At 43.5% G+C, this 19668-nt stretch overlaps 1 protein-coding gene across 1 annotated transcript in view; it reads left to right on the forward strand.

Moving 5' to 3' along the window:
- The window catches only part of abat (4-aminobutyrate aminotransferase), a 193663-nt gene that overhangs the window by 91249 nt on the left and 82746 nt on the right, over nt 1–19668 (forward strand). The window lies entirely within an intron of this gene.

Genomic DNA, 19668 nt, shown 5'->3' on the forward strand with positions numbered 1-19668 from the left:
GGTTGAGAGGGAAAATAAATCAGCCGTAACAGAACAGCAGCACAGATGGCTCAAATGGCCTCATTCTGCTTCTGTCTTATGAAATGCAAACGTATTGTGCAATCATCATATTCTCTCTGTGACCTTATCATGGGCCTTTTAATCTTAAGCCTTTATAACCTTCCTTTTATCAGTGCTTAGAATGCAGGTTTGAGTGTGACTCTCCAGGATTTACTGAACCTAAAGATGAAGCATGATGAAGGATTTCAAAGCCAAGATAGTATGCAACCTGAAAGTCTGCACCTTATGCTTTTCTCCGTAGAGGGGTTGTACATTTGAGTCATGCTGTGTAATCAAGTACCAACAGTGCATCCTTTAGATGGTATGTACTGCAGCTTCGATGTAGTGCTGATGAAAGTTTTGCATGTCATTCCAATTAAGCGAGCTGCTTGTCCTCATTTATAAACACGAGAAATTCTGTGATGCTGGAAATCCAAAGCATCACACACAAAAATGCTGGGGGAACTCAGGAGGTCAGGCAGCATCTATGGAAGTGAATAAACAGTCGACTTTTCGGGCCAGAGGTTTCCCTTGGGACTGGAAAGGACGGAGGTGGATGACACAATAAAAAGGTGGGCGAAGGGGAAGGAGGATAGCTAGAAGGTGCTAGGTGAAGGACTAGAGAAGAAGGAATCTGATAGGACTGGAGAGTAGACCATAGGAGAAATGGAAGGAGGAAGGGACGCAGGGGGAGGCGATAGGCAGGTAAAAAGGGATGAGCAGTCAGAGTAGGAAATAGAAGAAGAGGAGGGGGAAGAAAAAATGTTTTTTTTTATCAGAAAGAGAAATCAATTTTCATGCTATCAGGTTGGAGACTTGACCTTGCTACTTACCTTCAAGGGATCCAAAAGTAATTGTGATCATAGCATGATGGAATTTGAGGGTGAGAAATATTATTCTGGAACTGGTATCATAATTTAGATGAAGGCAATTATAATGGTAGGAATTTCATTGGTTGTAAATCTTTTGAGAATGTTCTTAGCTCCAAGGACTGTAGAGGCAATGGTGGCATCCGTTAGTTTCGCGAGACCATGGATCTGTGCCTGGAAGGTTTCCAGGGCGCAGGCCTGGGCAAGGTTGTATGGAAGACCGGCAGTTGCCCATGCAGCAAGTCTCCCCTCTCCACACCACCGATGTTGTCCAAGGGAAGGGCAAGGGCCAATGTAACTTGGCACCGATGTCATCGCAGGAGTTGCCAGAATGAGGTTGAAGGCAACATCGAACTGCCTTAGGGACTCCAGCTCCGGATTTGTCCTCGGGGTTTACTCCTGAAGCCTTTCCCATGAGTGGGTATGGCCACAAAGCAGCAGAGGTTTGAAATCAGTTTTCCCTCTCTTAGATGGACTGCTTCCCAGGCTGATGAGCTCCATCTACCCGAAGCACTGGTTTTAAGGTGCCAGGACCTGCCTTCGCCCCTTCTCCTGTCAGTAGAAACAGTTCCACTGGGCTTAGAGGCTAAGCCACATGAGAAGGCCAGGAATTGGACTTGGTGGTCAGAGGCTATTTGAGTCGCGTGCCATGAGGAGCACTTTTAGGTGTGGGAGCTTGTCCCCACTACCACTCCTTGGCTTGACAACCTTAGGAACCCAGAGGCAATAAACAGTTTTAATTACAAGGAAGGCAGAAGGTATAAGGAGAGAGCAGAATCGTGATGTTAAGGCCAAGATTAGATCAGCCATGACCTTATAGCATGGTGGGGCCCAAAACTGGTCAGAATACTCCAAATGTGGTCTTATAAAGCTTCAACATTATGTCCTTGCTTTTATATTCTAGTTCTATTGAATGAATGCTAAAGTTGCATTTCCCTTCCTTATTACTGACTTGACCTGCAAGTTAACCTTTAGGGAATCCTGCACCAGGTCTTGCAAGTCCCTTTACACTACCGATTTTTGAATTTGCTCCCTGTTCTATTGATAATTAAACATTTAATTACAATTTGCAGTATGATTATGTTACCAGACTTTGGAAGTTAAAATTTCAGGGGATAGCTTCATATACTGTAGCTACGCATCTCAAAATTTGAAAATTAATGATTCAAAGATCATTTCTCCGTATTTTGCTTGTTTGAAAACTTCCTGAGCTTCTACTGAATCTAATTTTAATTTAGTTTAATTCCAATGATTTTATGAGCCATGCCTTTTTTGAACTAGAATTATCATTAAAACTTCATTGTTTAAAACTGGCTTTGCAAGCTGTTTTCCCCCTCAGTATCTATAAATGTGAAGGACTTTGGTGGGTTAATTAACTTCTGTAGTAAGTCTCTAGTGTACAGATGAGGGGTAGAACATTGGTGAGTTGGTAGAAAAGTGGGGACATTAAATGTAGGATTATTGCACATAGATGGTTAACGGGCAGCACAAATTTGGAGGTCCATAGGACCTGTTTTTGTGCTGTATAACACTGATTCTGTGTTGCTTTACAACTGCAAACAATCTTTTATCACTTTCCTGGAACTGCTGGAACATTACAAAAAAGTAGAAAATATTTGATAAATGAAAGCTTTCTAGTATGTTTTCTGTAGGCTGCAACCTTTTTTTGCTCCTGGTGTTTTATCAAAGCTTAAGTAGGTAAATGATTTCTAGACTGCAAAAGAACTGGCAGCTAGCCATTTGAAGAAGACCCAATGTAAAATGAATAGTTTCAAAGCATCATTGTGACTTGTCAATTGTTGTTGTACAACCATTACTGTTACGTGAAATGAGTGCCGAGATAGTTATAGTTATAAAGCTGAGACAAAGCCAGGGTAATTTTTCTTCAGCTGAATCCATTGTGCTACTTATAGTGAACACAGAGGCCTAACGAGTGGATGTGAAAACATCTGAGATACTTCTGGCACTTTTTCAAAATATATCTAGCAGGAAAAACCGAAAATTAGGCCAATGCTGGATGTACCAGTCTCCATTGTTTCACAGGTTTCCTTGAACCCTTGTTCAGGGTATGGCCTCCATCCATACCAACCAATATTCCCCGATTTAGAGGGAAAGGGGGCTATCGTTGACAGATGACCATTGACTCTGGAGCCTAGTTTTCCCAGTAATTTTCAAATTTACCCACCACCTGATAGAATTCAGGCTTGCTTCTTGCCTTGAATTGTGAAATAAAGGTTTTCCCCGCCATCCGAAGGTAGAGCGTTCCTATGAAACGGTTCATAAGCCGAAATGTCGTAAAGCGAAGAAGCAATTACCATTTATTTATATGGGAAAATTTTGTGAGTGTTTGCAGACCCAAAAATAACCTACCAAATCATGCCAAATAACGCATAAAACCTAAAACGTTTCACAGGTTTCACAGTGGTGTCTGAAAAGAGGATGCTGTCTAAGTTGCATGCCATCTTGGTCACTGTCTCCCATCCACCACATAATGTACTGGATGGGCACAGGAGTACATTCAGCCAGAGACTCATTCCACCGAGATGCACTGCAGAGCATCATAGGAAGTCATTCCTGCCTGTGGCCATCAAACTTTACAACTCCTCCCTTGGAGGGTCAGACACCCTGAGCCAATAGGCTGGTCCTGGACTTATTTCATAATTTACTGGCATAATTTACATATTACTATTTAACAATTTATTACTATTTTTCTATTACTATTCTATTACTATTTATTACTTCCATGACTATTACTATTTACTAATAGTAGTATTACTATTACTATTTCTATTACTATTTATTATTTATGGTGCAACTGTAACGAAAACCAATTTCCCCTGGGATCTATAAAGTATGACCAAATAACTGTAACACATAGTAAAAGCAGGAATGATATGATAAATACACAGCCTATATAAAGTAGAAATACTTTTCCACAATCATTACTGAACTGTTCTCCGTAGCGAAAATCTCACGCAAGCACCGTCGGCAGAAAATCTCACGCAAGCACTGTTGGCAAAAACCCGGCACAAGCGCTGTCTAGTAACCTTTAAGCTATGAAGCTGCCAAATCATACCGAACAACACGTAAAAGTACACAGCCGATATAAAGTAGAAATAATGTATATACAGTGTAGTATCACTTACTGGAAATGGGAAGACAGCGCAGAGCACACTGATGATGGTGTGTTAGACTGAGTCGTCGCAGATTGGGTGCTTCAGTGGCCCCCACCCTCCAGGCCGCCAACAGATACCAAACCGCAAAGCATGCAAGGGTCCAGCGGTAGCCAGGAGGCATCCAGCACATCATTAAGAAAAAAGCGGAAATAAACATGCTAATTAATTAGGTGCCGCCTAGCACGTAATTGTTGGCCCATATCAGTGCCGATTGCATTGCCTTTGATCTGGGCCGACAGTTAAGTGTGGGGTGGCACCTAATTAATTAGCATGTTTATTTCAGCTTTTTCTAAAAGATGTGCTGTGTGCCTCCCGGCTACTGCTGCATTCTCCGTGAATCGGTACAGTATCTGTCCGCAGCCTGGGTGTTGGGCTGGTGGGACACTGGGGTGTCATCTCGTCGTCTATTTCCATTAGAACAGGCAGCTCATCTTCTCCTATGACTGCCTGCCTCGATGTCGAAGTTCGAGGTTCATCGTCTGCTGTGGCTGATGTGGAAGGCTTGCTTGACTGCTGAGCCTCGCACATTTTTCTATCACACAGTTCTTTGTAAGCACTCAAACCATGCTGCAAATATCTCCTAAACCTACGTACCCTTTCAAAATTAAAGTCATACTTATCATTGTAGCGAAAATCTCACGCAGTTGCTTCATGTTCATTTCGTTACTGCATTCGGTTTCGATTGTTATCCTTTCCTCTTCCAATTGCATCAGCTCTTCATCCATCAGTTCTTGGTCATGGGATGCCAAAACCTCTTCAACATCATCTTCGTCAGCTTCCACAAGCTAAACTCACTTTGTCCTTACTTCGTTCACCACGATTGAAACGCTTAATTATGTCTAGTTTTACGCTAAGTGTAACACCCTTACAAGCTCTTTTAGGCTTTTCTGACACCATAGAACTCATCTTGCAAACGGCTGCTCGGGGCGCGCGCTGAATTTTTTATCACGTGCTGCTTTTTTTTCGTAACAGTGAAAACACCTTCTGAAAGCAAAAACAGGGTACTAATGTAGGTCTTTCGTAACAGTGAGGTTTCGTAAAGCGAATGTTCAAAAAGCGGGGGACACCTGTAATGTATTTTCTTAAATGACCAATTTCTTTTTGTTTCTCTTTCTCCCTTATAAACTGGAGTCACCAAGCATATTGATATGGTCAATTTGTGGCCCTTGGATCAAGCAGCCTGTACTTAACTTGAGACCCTGGGATCTAGCATCCTGTCTGCTTTCTCTGGTAGAAACCCAAAAGGTTTTTGACAGGTTTACTCGGATAGGTTTAGCATTGAAAGCACCTGGATGGACTGGGAAAAAAGGCATGCAGATCTGTCAGGGGTTCATTTTGGTTGCTTTTGTTTCTGCACGTTTTGGTTACGTTTATCTCTCTGGCAGACTTCTGTGTCTTAGAGTTAAAAGAAAAATAGTGCCATAAACAAAAATATAGCCATCTCTACTGATTTCTTCTGACCTTGAGGCAGAGCTGATAAACAAGAATTAGTGAATTTTGCAGAAACATTGACCTTTTAAATTGTCCTTGGGCAGTGAGCATCTGTGCCAATTTATAACTTACTAAAATCAGACAAGATAATAGAGAGCTCCCCACAGATGGCTGAAGAATACATTTCAAGTTATATGATATATTTTTGTTACTCCCTTTTTGGATTGTGACCATCGCTGTCAATAGAAAAAATAAACACAATCTGCCTTTAACAAATAAACCATGACTCTCCTTAATTAACCCAACCTCTCCAGGTGGCTATTAATTTTCCCCTGATTAATGCTTCTATACACTTACCACTTACTGATATTAAACTTACTGGCTAATTATTACTAGGAATAACTTGATAACCTTTCTTGAACACAAGCAAGATATTTGCCACTTTCCAGCCTTGTGACACTTTACCCACTTCTAGTTCCTTGATGAACCAAGTAAGGATGGTTGGGTCTGATAAGCTACCGTGAGACACTTCAGAAGCAACATCATTGGAATGGGTTAATTGATCTTAAACAACAACAGCCTTCTTCCTTTGTGCAAAATATGATGCCAGCTATTAGACTAGTTTTCAGTGATGTCCATATGTTCAGTATACCAGGACTCCCTGATGCCACACTTGGTCAAGTGCTACCTTGATGTAAAGGGTAACAATTTTCACCTCAAATCTGGAATTCCTCTCTTTAGTCCATGGTGGAACCAAGGCTACATTGTGTCCTGGAGGTTAGTTATCCTGACAAAATCCTAGCTGGACATCAATAGAATGTCTACAATGCAGTAGGTTTCAATAGGTAGATTTAATGTCAGAGAGACGTATACAATGTACATCCTGAAATTCTTTTTCTTCACAAACATCCACGAAAACAGAGGAGTGCCGCCAAGAATGAATAACCATTAAATGTTAGAACCCCAAAGCCCCCCCAGCTCCCCCCTCCCACTCACAAGCAGCAGCAAGGCTACGACCCCCCCCAAAAAAGCATCGATGCCCTCCACTGAGCACTCAAACGTGCAGCAAAGTATCAATAAAGACACAGACTTGCAGTACCCCAAAGACTACTCGTTCACCTGGTAATTCGACATACCACAGGCTCTTTCTCTCTCCCTAACTAGGGAAAAAGAGGTGTCCCTGTTTCACAGCAAGAGGGAAGGCATAAACAACTCGCTGATTTGTGATGTTAAAAGTCTGTTGCATCACTTTTTCCGAGCTCTGTGCCCAGAGAGGCGGCCCCAGAGCTCAGGTCTCTGGACTTATGGCCCACAGCAGCTAACCCGCTGCTTCCGATGTTCCGTATTCTCCTGCGATGCCTCAGTCAGGGGCACCGGCCTTAAATCAGCCCATCTCCAGAGCTACGATAATCTGGCACCCTGAGGGCATGCTAGTCTTCCAGGCCACATTCTTGGCGTATCAAAAAGCGGCCGGTTATGAGGCCCTGAGAACAGGTTCCATGCCCGCAAAGAACCGAAGTCAGAGTGTAACTCCAGGTCAGGGTCTTCAAAAGAGATATCAAAGATAGAAATAGAGCTGTTTCTGAAGATGCAAGCAAAGGAGTTGCCGTTTAGCGCCATCATCACTTCGCTCCGCCCCTGCATGATATATCCTTTGATGAACAGAAGCCTTAAGCCACAGCAAATTTCCTAATGCATTGTCTAGGTTTTATTTAAATTCTTTTTTCTATCTACCAAAACTTGGAGTTTGTTTTCAAGAACTTCATAAAATTTGGAAAAATCTTAATTCTATATGCTGGCTTGAAAAAAGTATCCTTTTGTATTTGAACACATAGTTGTTAACGCTTAGCTTCAGTCTTTTACATTCCCCAAAGGAAGTATAATCCTGAAGACATTTTTATTACATCTTTAAAACAATCGGTAGATGTCAATATTGTTGCTTTAGAATTAGGACAGCAAAATCCAACTGTAAACCTTTCTCATGATCCTAAAAATGGCCATTAGGACCCTAATGTAGAAGGAGATTGAGGACCTTTTTGAAAGACTGACTAGGACATCTGAAAAATAATCTGCCAGTGTGGGCTGGGATGACGTTGAAACCTCAGGTCCTAATTAAAATTAGCCCTGAGAAAGGGTTGCAGTGAGTAGCTATAACGAACCACAGGTAGGAATTAAGCAGATTGCTTTCCTGTTAGCCATCAGGATCTTTGTAAAGTGTCACCAGATTGGGTATTATCAGGACCGGATTTAGTGGGGACAGGGCCCCTGGGCTGGAGGCCCTGATGGGCCCCTGCTGACACCATAAAATGCTGCTGTACCAAGCAAAAAAAGGCAAGATCAAGAGCAAAGGTCGTACTGGTCTACATATCAAAGCTGTGGACCAAGACATGCATTGGTTTAGTACAATACGTAGGCTATAAACTGACAGGCCTTAAGGGGGAGGTCAGAAAGTAATGCAGATTCTTAGTTTGAAGGACAGCATCTAAAACACTCAAAAATTGACCTAGGCTTAGTCAAGTTATGAAGGAGACGAAGTATGATGTACCTAATCTTAAATCTTTATTTAGCTATTGCTACACGTACCATAGGCCTTATTTCTCAAACAATGTCAAAGCATTTTTATCTAGGTGTTTTCCTCAACCATGTGTTCTGAGAAAGTAAGTTGGAAATAAGAGACAAAAAGGCCAAGAGAGATGGCACTATGGCAAACTACGAAACTTCACAATACTCCAACGATCTTTTTGAAAAATGAGATCTAGTGCATACTAACCTATTGCTGTGCTGTGTGGCTTGCAAAGTAAAGATCACTTATTACTTACTAGGTTTGTAAACAGTCAACTATTAGCCTATTGCCACAAAAACAGGAACAGCACTGACACACAAGCCTAGATAGTTACAAAGTCAGATGCTTGTTTTTCAAAATTAAAACCTAGTTCTTCTGGATTTCTTCGCAGCAAAGTCCTTGATCAGATCACTAAAATGCAGTTTCTGAACAAGATCACTTTCAAGTGACATCAGAGTAAAATGATTCATCCTGTCCTGTCCCATTGTGGATCTGAGCTTATTCTTCACTAGCTTGAGCTTGGAGAAAGATCGTTCACCACTTGCGTTTGTGACAGGGAGAGTCAGGTAAAGCCTCAAAGCAATGCTTACGTTTGGGAAGATGACCTGCAAGTCTTTTTTTCCTCTGAGGAAGCATAAAAGCTCTGTTGCAGATGAAATATCTTTGCCACTTACAAATTCCCTGAAATGGACAATCTCCTCCACAAAGTCTAACTCCAGGTCAGCTGAATATCTGCTTTGAAGATCAGATGCTCTCCTGCGCAGATCTCGTACAGAGAGAGAAGGGATATTGTTTAAGTAGGATGCCAAATGTGTTGTTAAGGTCATTATATGATGCAAATCTGCAATCAATTTCTGCAAGTAATCTATCCATCATGACCAAAAAAACAGTAGCTGAGAATTTTTCTCTGACTGACAAGCCAACATCAGGTGTTGTGGATTCTCCCAGAAAGGCTTTACGTTTTCTTTGACGTTGGGTTTCTTCCTTGTACACTTTTGAGACTGTTGGAGACATAGTTTTAGCTTGGATCTCAAAAGTATCAAATTGATCATGCAGGCTTGCTGTGTATACCCATAGTGATCTCACCAAATCCACAGCATTACACAGGTCTAGATTTACAGCTTGCAATGCAACACTTGCACTTTCAAAGCACTGAAGAATGCAATGCCACAATTTGCTCAGGAAAGCTATCTCAAGCTTGTCCATTTTTTTTGTATAGTGACCTTGCTTCATTTCTAGTTGCTACATTCTGATTAATGTCATCTGCAATGCTCTTTAACAAATCTTCAATATTGGCATAATTTCCACACAATGCCTGTGTGGCTTCTGCACGTGCAGCCCATTTAATATGAGAGAGAGACTTCAGAGTTTCAATGCACTTGCTCGCATTAGGCTGAAGTCCTGCGTCACCACTTTCCACCTAGAAGTTGACTTGGAGCAGAAGTTGAACACATTCTGCACAAAGCTGAAAAACTCAGCTGTTTCAACACAAAAGTTGACACTGTTGATTCCAACGAGATTCAATGTGTGTGCTGCACATGGAACCCACTGTTCCAAGAAACAAAACACACAGCCAGTGGAAGGGGAATATAAGAGTCATTGCCTTGATATGTACTCACCATTTACGAACTTGCGTTTGAAGTGAAATTTGGAGAAAAAACGTCTCTGCTGTTTGTATACTCGTTCCGAAGCTTTGATAACCACATCCTTATCCTGGCAGGACTCTGGCCCTTTCTTAGCCCAGTATGCTCGGACTGAATCATCTAATGTTTCCTTTCCCCAGCGAGCAGGATCAGTGCTGTAAGGATCCTCAGTAGCGGTAACGTTAATGGAGATCCGACTTGGTTGTTCGGAGGCCTCTGTGGTCGGGAATCCCAAAGTCATGCTGTCTGCCTCTTCAACATTAGCTGCTGACTGTGGCAAGGACGGTGGTCCTGTGCTAAAGTATCCATTTGTCCACTGGTCTCAGACTATGACAAGTGCGATGGTACTGCTGCATCATCGAGAACAGGTTTAAACAATTCTGTCAATTTCAATGTCTTTTTTAATGCTTCTTTCTCATGGTCTTTTTCTTGTTTTTTTTCTTTTCTGTGCTCCACTCTCATATTTTTTTTTTTGTCCGCCATGATGATAGCTACCTATTTTGGGCCCCTCTGCGGCTCTGGCCCCTGGGCTGCAACCCAGCCTAGCCCTGCCTAAAGTCCGGCCCTGGGTATTATAATGCTAGTTTCATGTTCCTAGAAACATTTGATCTATCCAGCATGCTGTTTCTTAGGTGCACTTCGAGTTACCTCTTCAATGACTCTATGGCCCAGAATAGTACCAGGTCACAGAACCATAAAGTAATACAGCATGGAAACAGATCCGTCAGACCAACTTGTCCATGCTGAGAAAGATGTCCATCTAAGCTAGTCCTATTTATCCATGTTTGGCCCATGTCCTCCTAACCCTTTCCAATCCATGTACCTGACCGGGTGCAATCTTCCCCTCTCACCTTAAACCTATTCCCTGGGGAAAAGGCCGTGTGCATTCATTCTATCCATGCCTCTCATGATTTTATACCTCTGTAAAGTCGCCACTCAGTATTTACGCTCAAAATAATAAAGAGCTGGTCTGTTCAACTTCTTTCTATAACTCTGCCCCTTAAGTGCTGGCAACATTCTCTAGTCTTTTCTGGTAGTCAGTGTTCATGTTGAGTAATGAACAGACCTAAATGAATTATATTCTCATGACATTGGATGTGACCCAAATATTTTTAGTTTTCAGTTCTCAGCAAAAGTAAGGATTTCTTCCCCGACAATAGCATTATTGATGATTGCAGATCGTTGTAATCACACTCTCCCTTCTTTCCCTTTATGTTCTATGTTGTAAAAGATGCCCTGAAATATGACTAGACAGGGTGCAAATCTAACTTGGGTTTTGCAGTTTAAGCCTTATTTCTGTCTTCCTAACAGAAACCGAGTCCGCATATTTCCAGCTCTATTCTCCAAGAGCCTCAAAGTCAAGTTTATTGTCTTATGCACAGGTACATGTATGCACTAAGTGTGAAGAAAAACTTAAAGCAGCATCCCTTAGGCTGATTATTGGAAGCAGCATTCACAAGAAAAACAAGTTGTATACAAGTTTTACAAGATAGAGCATAATTAGAACAAAATCCATTTAAATGCAAAGTGATGAAAGTGCTCAGACTGTTTGCTGAGCAGTAGTGATTAGGTTGTCCCAGTTGGTTCAAGAAAGCAATGTTTGAAGGGAAGTAGCTGTTCATGAACATAGTGGTATAGAACTTCAGTTTTTTGTACTTTCTTTCCAATGGTAGCTGCGTGGCCCAGACTGTGGGGATTTTTGATGGTAGACGTTGCCTTCTTGAGGCAGCACCTGCTGTAGCTATTGTTAATGTTGAAGAGGAATGTGCCTGTGATGTATTGGGTTGAGTTCACTACTTTCTGCAGCTTCTTGTATTCCTGTGCATTCGAATTGCCATCAGCCCGTGATGCAAGCAGTCAGGATACTTTCAATAGTAATCTCTGGAAGTTTATTAGTGTTCAGTGACAAACCAAACTTCCTTAACCTCCTAAGAAAGTAAAGATGCTAACGCATCTTCCTTGTGATTGCATCTATATGGTGGACAGGTAATCTGATATGTTAACAACCAAGAATTTAAATCTGCTGTGTTTAAATTTACCTACCACCCTATGAGCATCTACATCCAGCAAATAGAGCTCTGTAGGCACTAGCCTCCCAGGAAACCCTCAAAAGGCAAAGCCTCAAAACGGGCGACGTCCATCATTAAGGACCCTGTCACCCAGGAGATGCCCGCCTCTCTTTGCTGCCATCAAGGAGGAGGTACAGGAGCCCAAAAGCACACACTCAACATTTCAACAATAGCTTCTACTCTCCACCATCAGTTTTTGAATGGATAGTAAATCCATGAACACTCCTTCAGTTTTTCCCTCTCTTTTTGCACTACTTACTTACTTAATTTAATTTTTTTATACATAGTTTAAAAATAATATATAGTATTATATTAAGTATTCCAATGTACAGCTGGCACAAAACAACAAATTTCACAACATATGCCAGTGATATTAAACTTGGTTCTGAATAACCTTTCACAAACAGAGTCATGTTTAATATCTCTGGCATACTGTATGTTGTGATGTTTGTTTTGTGGCAGCAGTACAGTACAATACATCATAAATATTATAAATTACTACAAGAATTAAACCCAGTGGCCACTTTACCTCCTGTATCTAATGAAGTAGCCATTGAGTGTATGGTCATGGTCTTCTGCTGTTGTAGCCCATCCACTTCAAGATTCAGCGTGTTGTACATTCAGAGGTCCTCTTCTGCACGCCGTTGTTGTAATGTGTGGTTACTTGAGTTACTGTCACTTTCCTGTCAGCTTGAACCAATCTGGCCATTCTCCTCTGATCTCTGTCATTAACGAGGCATTTTCACCCACAGAACTGCCAATCACTATGTTTTTTGTTTTTTGCACTGTTCTCTATAAACCCCAGAGACTGCTGAGTGTGAAAATCCAAGGAGATCAGCAGTTTCTGAGGTACTGAAAACATCCCATCTGTCAGCAGATATCATTCCACGGTCAAAGTCACTTAGATCACATTTCTTCACCATTCTGATGTTTGGTCTGAACAACAACTGAACCTTGTGAGCATATCTGCATGCTTTTATGCAATTAGTTGCTGCCACATGATTAGCTGATTAGATATTTGCATTAACAAGCAGATTTACAGGTGTACCTAATAAAGTGGCCGCTATGTGCGTATATAAAAAATTAAATTAAATAAGTTGGTGCAAAAAGAGAACAAAAGTAGTGAGGTAACCATCATGGGTTGGTTCATTGCGCTTTCAGAAATCTGATGGCAGACGGGAAGAAGCTATTCCTAAAATGTTGATATGAGGAAATCTGCAGATGCTGGAAATTCAAGCAACACACACAAAATGCTGATGAACGCAGCAGGCCAGGCAGCATCTATAGGAAGGTGTACAGTCGACGTTTCAGGCTGAGACCCTTCGTCAGGACTCATGAAGGGTCTCGGCCCGAAATGTCGACTGTACTTCTTCCTATAGATGCTGCCTGGCCTGCTGCGTTCCACCAGCATTTTGTGTGTGTTGCTTGAATTTCCAGCATCTGCAGATTCTCTCATGTTTAAGTTCCTGATGTGCCTGAAAAGTTAAGAGATTGTCAGCACCTGATCCACCTCCAGTTGTACACCTAGTTTAGGAACTTGCTAACCACCAGTTTTTGAATCGATTGCAATGATAGAGAAACCGATGTAAGAGTTCAAAGCATGGTATGCCGATGGTTAGAGCATTTATTATCAAGGTCAGCATATACTACCTGAGATTCATTTTTGCAGGCATTCACAGTATAACAAAAAAACACAATATAATCAGTGAAAATTTACACACAAAGACTGACAAACAACAAATATGCAAAAGAAGACAAATTGTGCAAATACATAAATATATATATAGATAAATAAATAATACTGAGAACGTGAGTTGTGAAATGCCTGAAAGTGAGTTCATAGGTTGTGGAATCAGGTCAGAGCTGAGGTTATCTACGCTGGTTCAGGAGCCTGAAGTTTGAAGGATAATTAACTTGCTGAACCCGATGGTGTGGGACCTAAGGCTCTTCTACCTTCTTTCCATTGGCAGTAGCAAGAAAAGAGCATGGCCTGGATGGTTTGATGATGGATATTGCGTTCTTGTGGCAGCACTCCTTGCAGATGTGCTCAGTGCTAGAGAGGGACTGTGATGGACTGGGCTGTATCAGCCACTATTTGTAAGCTTTTCCATTCTTGGGCAATGGTGTTTCTCCTCTTAGACTTCATGTTCGAGGGATTAGTTTGCAACACTTGGAGGTTCCGGGCACTATGGGGTGACTCCGCGCCTGGCCCCTCCTTCGTCTCACCAGGTTGGACACCTGCACGTTGTGCTGCTCCTGCTCCCACCAAACACTTCAACCTTGCTTGGTAGATCTTCAAGCTGCGATCATTCTTGCAGATTTTGCCACATGCACACTGCTTCCTCATCGTCGTTTGTTCATTGCCTGGGTCTGATGTCGTTGTGTCCATCCGACTGGGGTGCTCATCCTCCCCCCCCCCCCCCTCGGGCACCCCTGGGGGTATCTTTTCCTTAGATTCTTTGTAGCTTTTGTGGGGGTTCTCCTCTCAGAGGACGCAGATTGGGTTGCCAGCCCGTTCTGCCCCGGTTGCCCTCTCTCCGGGCTGTCATTGACTCTCCAGTCATCACCACTCTTTTCGCGGTTGTCACTCGGTCTTTCCTGGTTGTCACTGATTAACTCAGGCTGTAAGGTGTGTACATACATCTATTGATGCTTCTGGACACATCTTCAGTGATGTTCCTGGAATCATCGGGTGTTTTGGGTCTTTCAACATCATACAACCTCCTCCAGGTGACCAGCCGGGGCTGATCAGACCCCAGCTTGTGTCCAGATGGCTAGCTACTTATGACTCCATGGCTCCCCTCTTTTGAGCCACAACCATCTTGAGGCCCTTTCTGCCGCATCGGTGGTACTGTGGATGGCTCTCCTCTTCCTCTCTCCCTCGATGCCCAAAATGCTGAAGGCTTTAACTAAAGAACGGGCTACGAATCCCCTACAACTAACCTCCACTGGGAGACACCTCGCTCTCCATCCAGCCTGCTGACAGTTGCTGACTAGTCCTGCGTACTTGGAGAGCTTCCTTTCAAAGGCCTCCTCCAACCGATCTTCCCATGGGACAGTCAGCTCCAGCAGCACCACTTGCTTAGTAGACTCAGACACTAGGACAATGTCTGGTCGCAGGGTGGTGGCTGCGATATGGTTGGGGAACTTCAGCTCTAAACTAGAATGCAAGCAAACAGGATACACTCCACTGTATATCCAGAGAGGTTCATCAAAGTTTAGATGGCGTGCCAAATATAGACACAGTTGTGTCTTCTTTGTAATGGCACTTGCATGCTGGCCCCAGGACAGATCCTCAGATATAATAACACCAATAATTCTGATTTCTAGGAAGCAAAAAAAAATTTGATTTACAGATTTAATTGAAATATGTCAGTTCCATCCAAAATATTAATCTTACAATTTCTGTTTTAGTTTTGGATTTGAAATATTCTTGTCCTTTTTTACCTCGCAATAAAACAGCACTGGTATGTTTCATGTCAGCCTGTTGAATTGCAGCAAAGGCAGTTGTAAAAAGTGAGCAATATAACTTAACAGATGGTAGCAGTGTTTTGAGATAAACGCAATTTGCAGAAGCACTGAGGTGTTGAAATTCTGCAGCTTCAGAGTGGGATTTTCACAGGCAGTTGAGTGAAAATGTGCCTTGTGATTCAATTAGTTACTTGTTATGTAAAAAAATCAAAGTTCACTCCTGGTTAAATCTCAGTTCTCTTTATTAAAAAGACTTATAAAGCCATACTTACACAGTACAAAGATGCCTTTGTTCAGCAAAACTGGCAATACATCAGAATTAAACAACACAACTTTTCAAATTTAGGTCACCCTGCTGTTCTAAATATAGTAAAATATTGTAAGATAAAGTATCTAAGTTCTTGATGTGTCTTTTGGTAAGCATTAGTACACATGTTCTAGCAGATATATATTTTGAGGCCTTGAATTTCTCTTGCTTAAATGGTTTAGAGGAAGAGTGAGTGAGTGCTGCTCTTTGCATCAACGTTCTTTCATGGTTTAATAATGTGATCAAAATACCAAACCATTCTTCTGTCACTAATGTGCCTCGTTTATTGTGTAAATCTAGTTAGTGCACCTTTCTACGATGTGCACAAGTTGTCCAATGTAGGCTTTGAGTTCATGTTGATCAGGGGTCATGAGGCTCACCCAGATAGTGTGCTATGGAATAGACCATGAGAAATAGAAGCAGAATTAGGCCATTCAGCCCATTGAGTCTGCTCCGCCATTTCATCACGGTTGATTTATTATCCCCTCTCAACCCCAAACTTCTACCTTCTCCCCGTAGCCATTGATGCCCTTTGTAATCAAGAACGTATTCATGTTCTCCCATGATTTTAACTAATGTCAGAAGTTTAGCCTCCTGGCAAGCCTCAGGTTCGCTCAGCTCGCTTTCGTCTAGGGGGAGCAGCCTTCGGCCCCGCCAAACTGGGTAATCAAGTTTGTGTGAGTGCCGTGTGATGTACCCCACACCAATTAACAGACAGCACACAATGTACGATTTACAGATTACACTTTATAGATCTTACTGGAACTATGTAATTAATAGAGATACAATATAAAAGGAAAGTAAAAGGCACCAAACTTATCAAAGTTCAACCACTTTATGCACAACCATTGGAGCTCAATTAATGGGGTCTTCTTTCCACCATTCGATCTCCTCTAACCTCCTCGACCTGCCACCTGGGACCAACCACGGTGGTCGACAAAACATGTCCAGCACTTTCTTCCTCTTCGGTTCTCCTCCCGAAAAGCCCTGGGCCTCGGACTCCTGCTCGGGGTCCGTTCTGTCGCCCAGCTTACAACATCACGTCTCCTCTCTCTGTCCCCATCACACCTTCTGCCCCAAAGCCCGCGAAAACAATAGCTTACCGACACACAAAAAAGAATAACATCTATCCCAATTGGTTAGCAAATGAATACAATTCCCGTTATCAGTAATTATAACCCAAACAAGCTGCTACCGTTAACTCAGCAGTTAACATTACAGAGAAGCCATTTTATTATAACACAACAAAGAAGCCATTTTATTAGCCTTAGCACTAACATAAAAGAAGAAACCCTTACCCTCTCCCCCCACCAAATTTAGTCATGTCCTCATGACTTCTAAATAACTCGCGGACCCTTCCTGCAAACACAAAAACCCAATCTAGGTACAAACAGTGACATTGCTCCCCAAACAGTGGACCTTACGCCCTGTTCCTCAGGCGCTACATAGGCCAACCTATCTGGCTGTTTCCTAATCCTCCGAGACCTCCATACTCCCTCGCCTAAACCCTTCAGGCTCGAATACTACTGGGGATACCTCGGGTCTACTTGCCAAATCCTCTCTCAATCTCTCACTCATGCCCCCACTGCAACTCAGAGCCCCCTGTCCTGTGTCCAAGGCTCCGCTTCTTTTCCTTCAGGGTCTTGCTGTAACCCAGGCTGCCCACAGATAGCCCTCCTCACTACCCCTGACTCAGTGGGAGAAGGGCCAAAAGTCTCTTCCACAATCAAGGGGAAGTTAGCGAAAGGCAGCATATACCACACACCCAGCACATCATCCTTCGAATCTGTACTCTTCCCCATTTCGTCGATTTGTAGCTGCTGGTTGGTTCTCTCCATGCTGGAGTACCTGGCCTGGACTGCTTCTGCAGCCTCTTCAGCCTCCTGTAATCGAGACAACAGCTTCTTCTTGGACTCCTCCAACTCTCGCCACAGTCTCAGCAGTTCTGACTCCCGCTTCTTGGCCATCTCAATCTGGGACGGAATTACACCACCAGTTTCTTCCACCCTGACCTGAAAAAATTTTTCCACTCATTTAAACTGTCGATGGTTATCTTCAGGTTCCCTTCAAACTTCCGCTTCCCTCTTCCGAGATCTGTTTGCAATTGCTTCACCTCCTCAGAAGTGTAGTCAAACTCCCCTCTCTAGGCTCTCAGTTTTCTGTTGGCCTTCATCAGACAGCTTCCTTGGTCTTCCCCAGCGTGCAAGTCTTCCAATCTTTTCTGGATCAATTTCTCCAGTTTCTGCTGATCCTTTCGAAAGTTGGTTATTGTTTCATCTCTCTGGATTAATTCATCACTAAGTGGCCGCAGTTTCTGCTCGAAATTCTGGTTCTCCATTTCCACGTTGACAAGCGTGGACTCTAAGTCTTCAAGGCTTGTCCGAAAAGTGTGGCACTCAGTCTCCAGCCTACATTTCTGAGCACTCAGTTCAGCGGTGCAAATCCCCTCTCTCCCCAGTGTCTCATTCCGACTGACGACCTGGGTTTCCAGCCCCGGGTCCACCACTGTCTGTTCCAACACCAGGAACTTCAACTGGTATGTCGGGTCATTTCTCTCAGATTGCACCAAACTCCGACGGCCAAAAACTACACCACATTTTACACTGTGCCTCTGTAGCTGTTCCCCCCTCCCTTTCTTCTGCAAGGGAGGGTAGCCACACAGCAGCAGATTCAAGGGGTGCCTGACTTTGCCATAGTCCCTGGCAAATCTCCAAGAGTTACCATAGAATTCCACAGCTGAACACAGAGCATGCACAAACCGCATCCTTCTCCAGACCTGGCACTCGTCCAAAGAAAGTTTTAATTCTTTAACTCTTTGTCGCCCGGGCTCCGGCACTCGCCTCGCATCATAGTCCCCCAAGGCGAATCCAAACCCTAGGCAATCATCCACATACGCCAAAACTCCAAACACCTCCACATCCCGCATGGTCTTCCCCGCGGGAAGGTTGCAAGGGCTCCGGATATGCCCTGTGGCATCTTTTCAGACCAGAAGAATCCTAGTGGACCTATAACGGCTGTCTTCTCCTTGTCGGCCTCACTCATCAGGATCTGGCAATGTCCACTCCTCAGATCCAGCACATTAAACCATGTCGCACCACTCAGACAGACCATCGCGTCTTTGGCCCTCAGGACCGTATTCTGGTCAATGACAGTGCGCCTGTTCAAAGTCCCATAATTCACACACACGCTGCCTACGTCTTCCATGACTGCAGGGGCCAGACGCTGCGACCTCTCTCTCACTGAGTTGTTTTCAGCGGTCAACTCCCCTCCCTCGTGGTATTTCGGAGCATCCACTAAGAGGGTCTCACCCTCAGATACTTCCTCCAGGCCGTACCACAATTGGCTCTCATTTAAATTCGGTACCAGCCCAAGGCTGCTACACACGTCCTCACAGGCTGCTCAAAACACTGGGTGCACAGACAATGCCCCCAAACAGCTCTCACCCACCTCCTCCTGGCAGGCCCCCATGTTCCTCCTCACCAGCGGGATGTTGGTCCCTTCCAGAATCAAAACACTGCCCGTCGCACCAGGGTCCGGACACATCAGCATTAACGATTCACGACCCTCTGACACCCACACATTGGCCTCCAAGAACTCCAGTTTCACTGACCAATGACCGTCGTCTGGGTAATCACCAGCACTGGTACCCCAAATCTGCAGTGCCCTTAATGTTGTCAAGGGTAAATGTCTCAGAAACCGGTTGTAAAACGAACTGTACAACAACTTGACCTGCGCCCCAGTGTCGAGGATGGCTTTAGCATAGCTTCCCTCCATCCGTAACGACACCCGAGAGCATGGTCCCTCTAAGCCTTCAGGAATAGGGTCTTTTCCCTTCGGGAGTTCCTTGGTACATTGCTGGGAATGTGCTTCCCCAGAGACCCCAAGCCATTCCCCCACTGGGCCTCCACTAAAGGCTGATTTATACTTGTGCGTACGGGCTATGCCGTAGGCCTGAATATACTTTTGCGTAGCCCTACGCCGTAGCGAGCATGCGTAGTTGTGTCTGCATCGCTCTGCAATTCACCGCCAAAATGCTAGTTGGCGGTGGGGTTTCTATGCCACTGTGTTGAGTTTCTTCATGAGAGACATGGACGAGGAAA

Source organism: Mobula birostris, chromosome 9 (assembly GCF_030028105.1).
Source record: "Mobula birostris isolate sMobBir1 chromosome 9, sMobBir1.hap1, whole genome shotgun sequence".
Lineage (NCBI taxonomy): Eukaryota > Metazoa > Chordata > Chondrichthyes > Myliobatiformes > Myliobatidae > Mobula > Mobula birostris.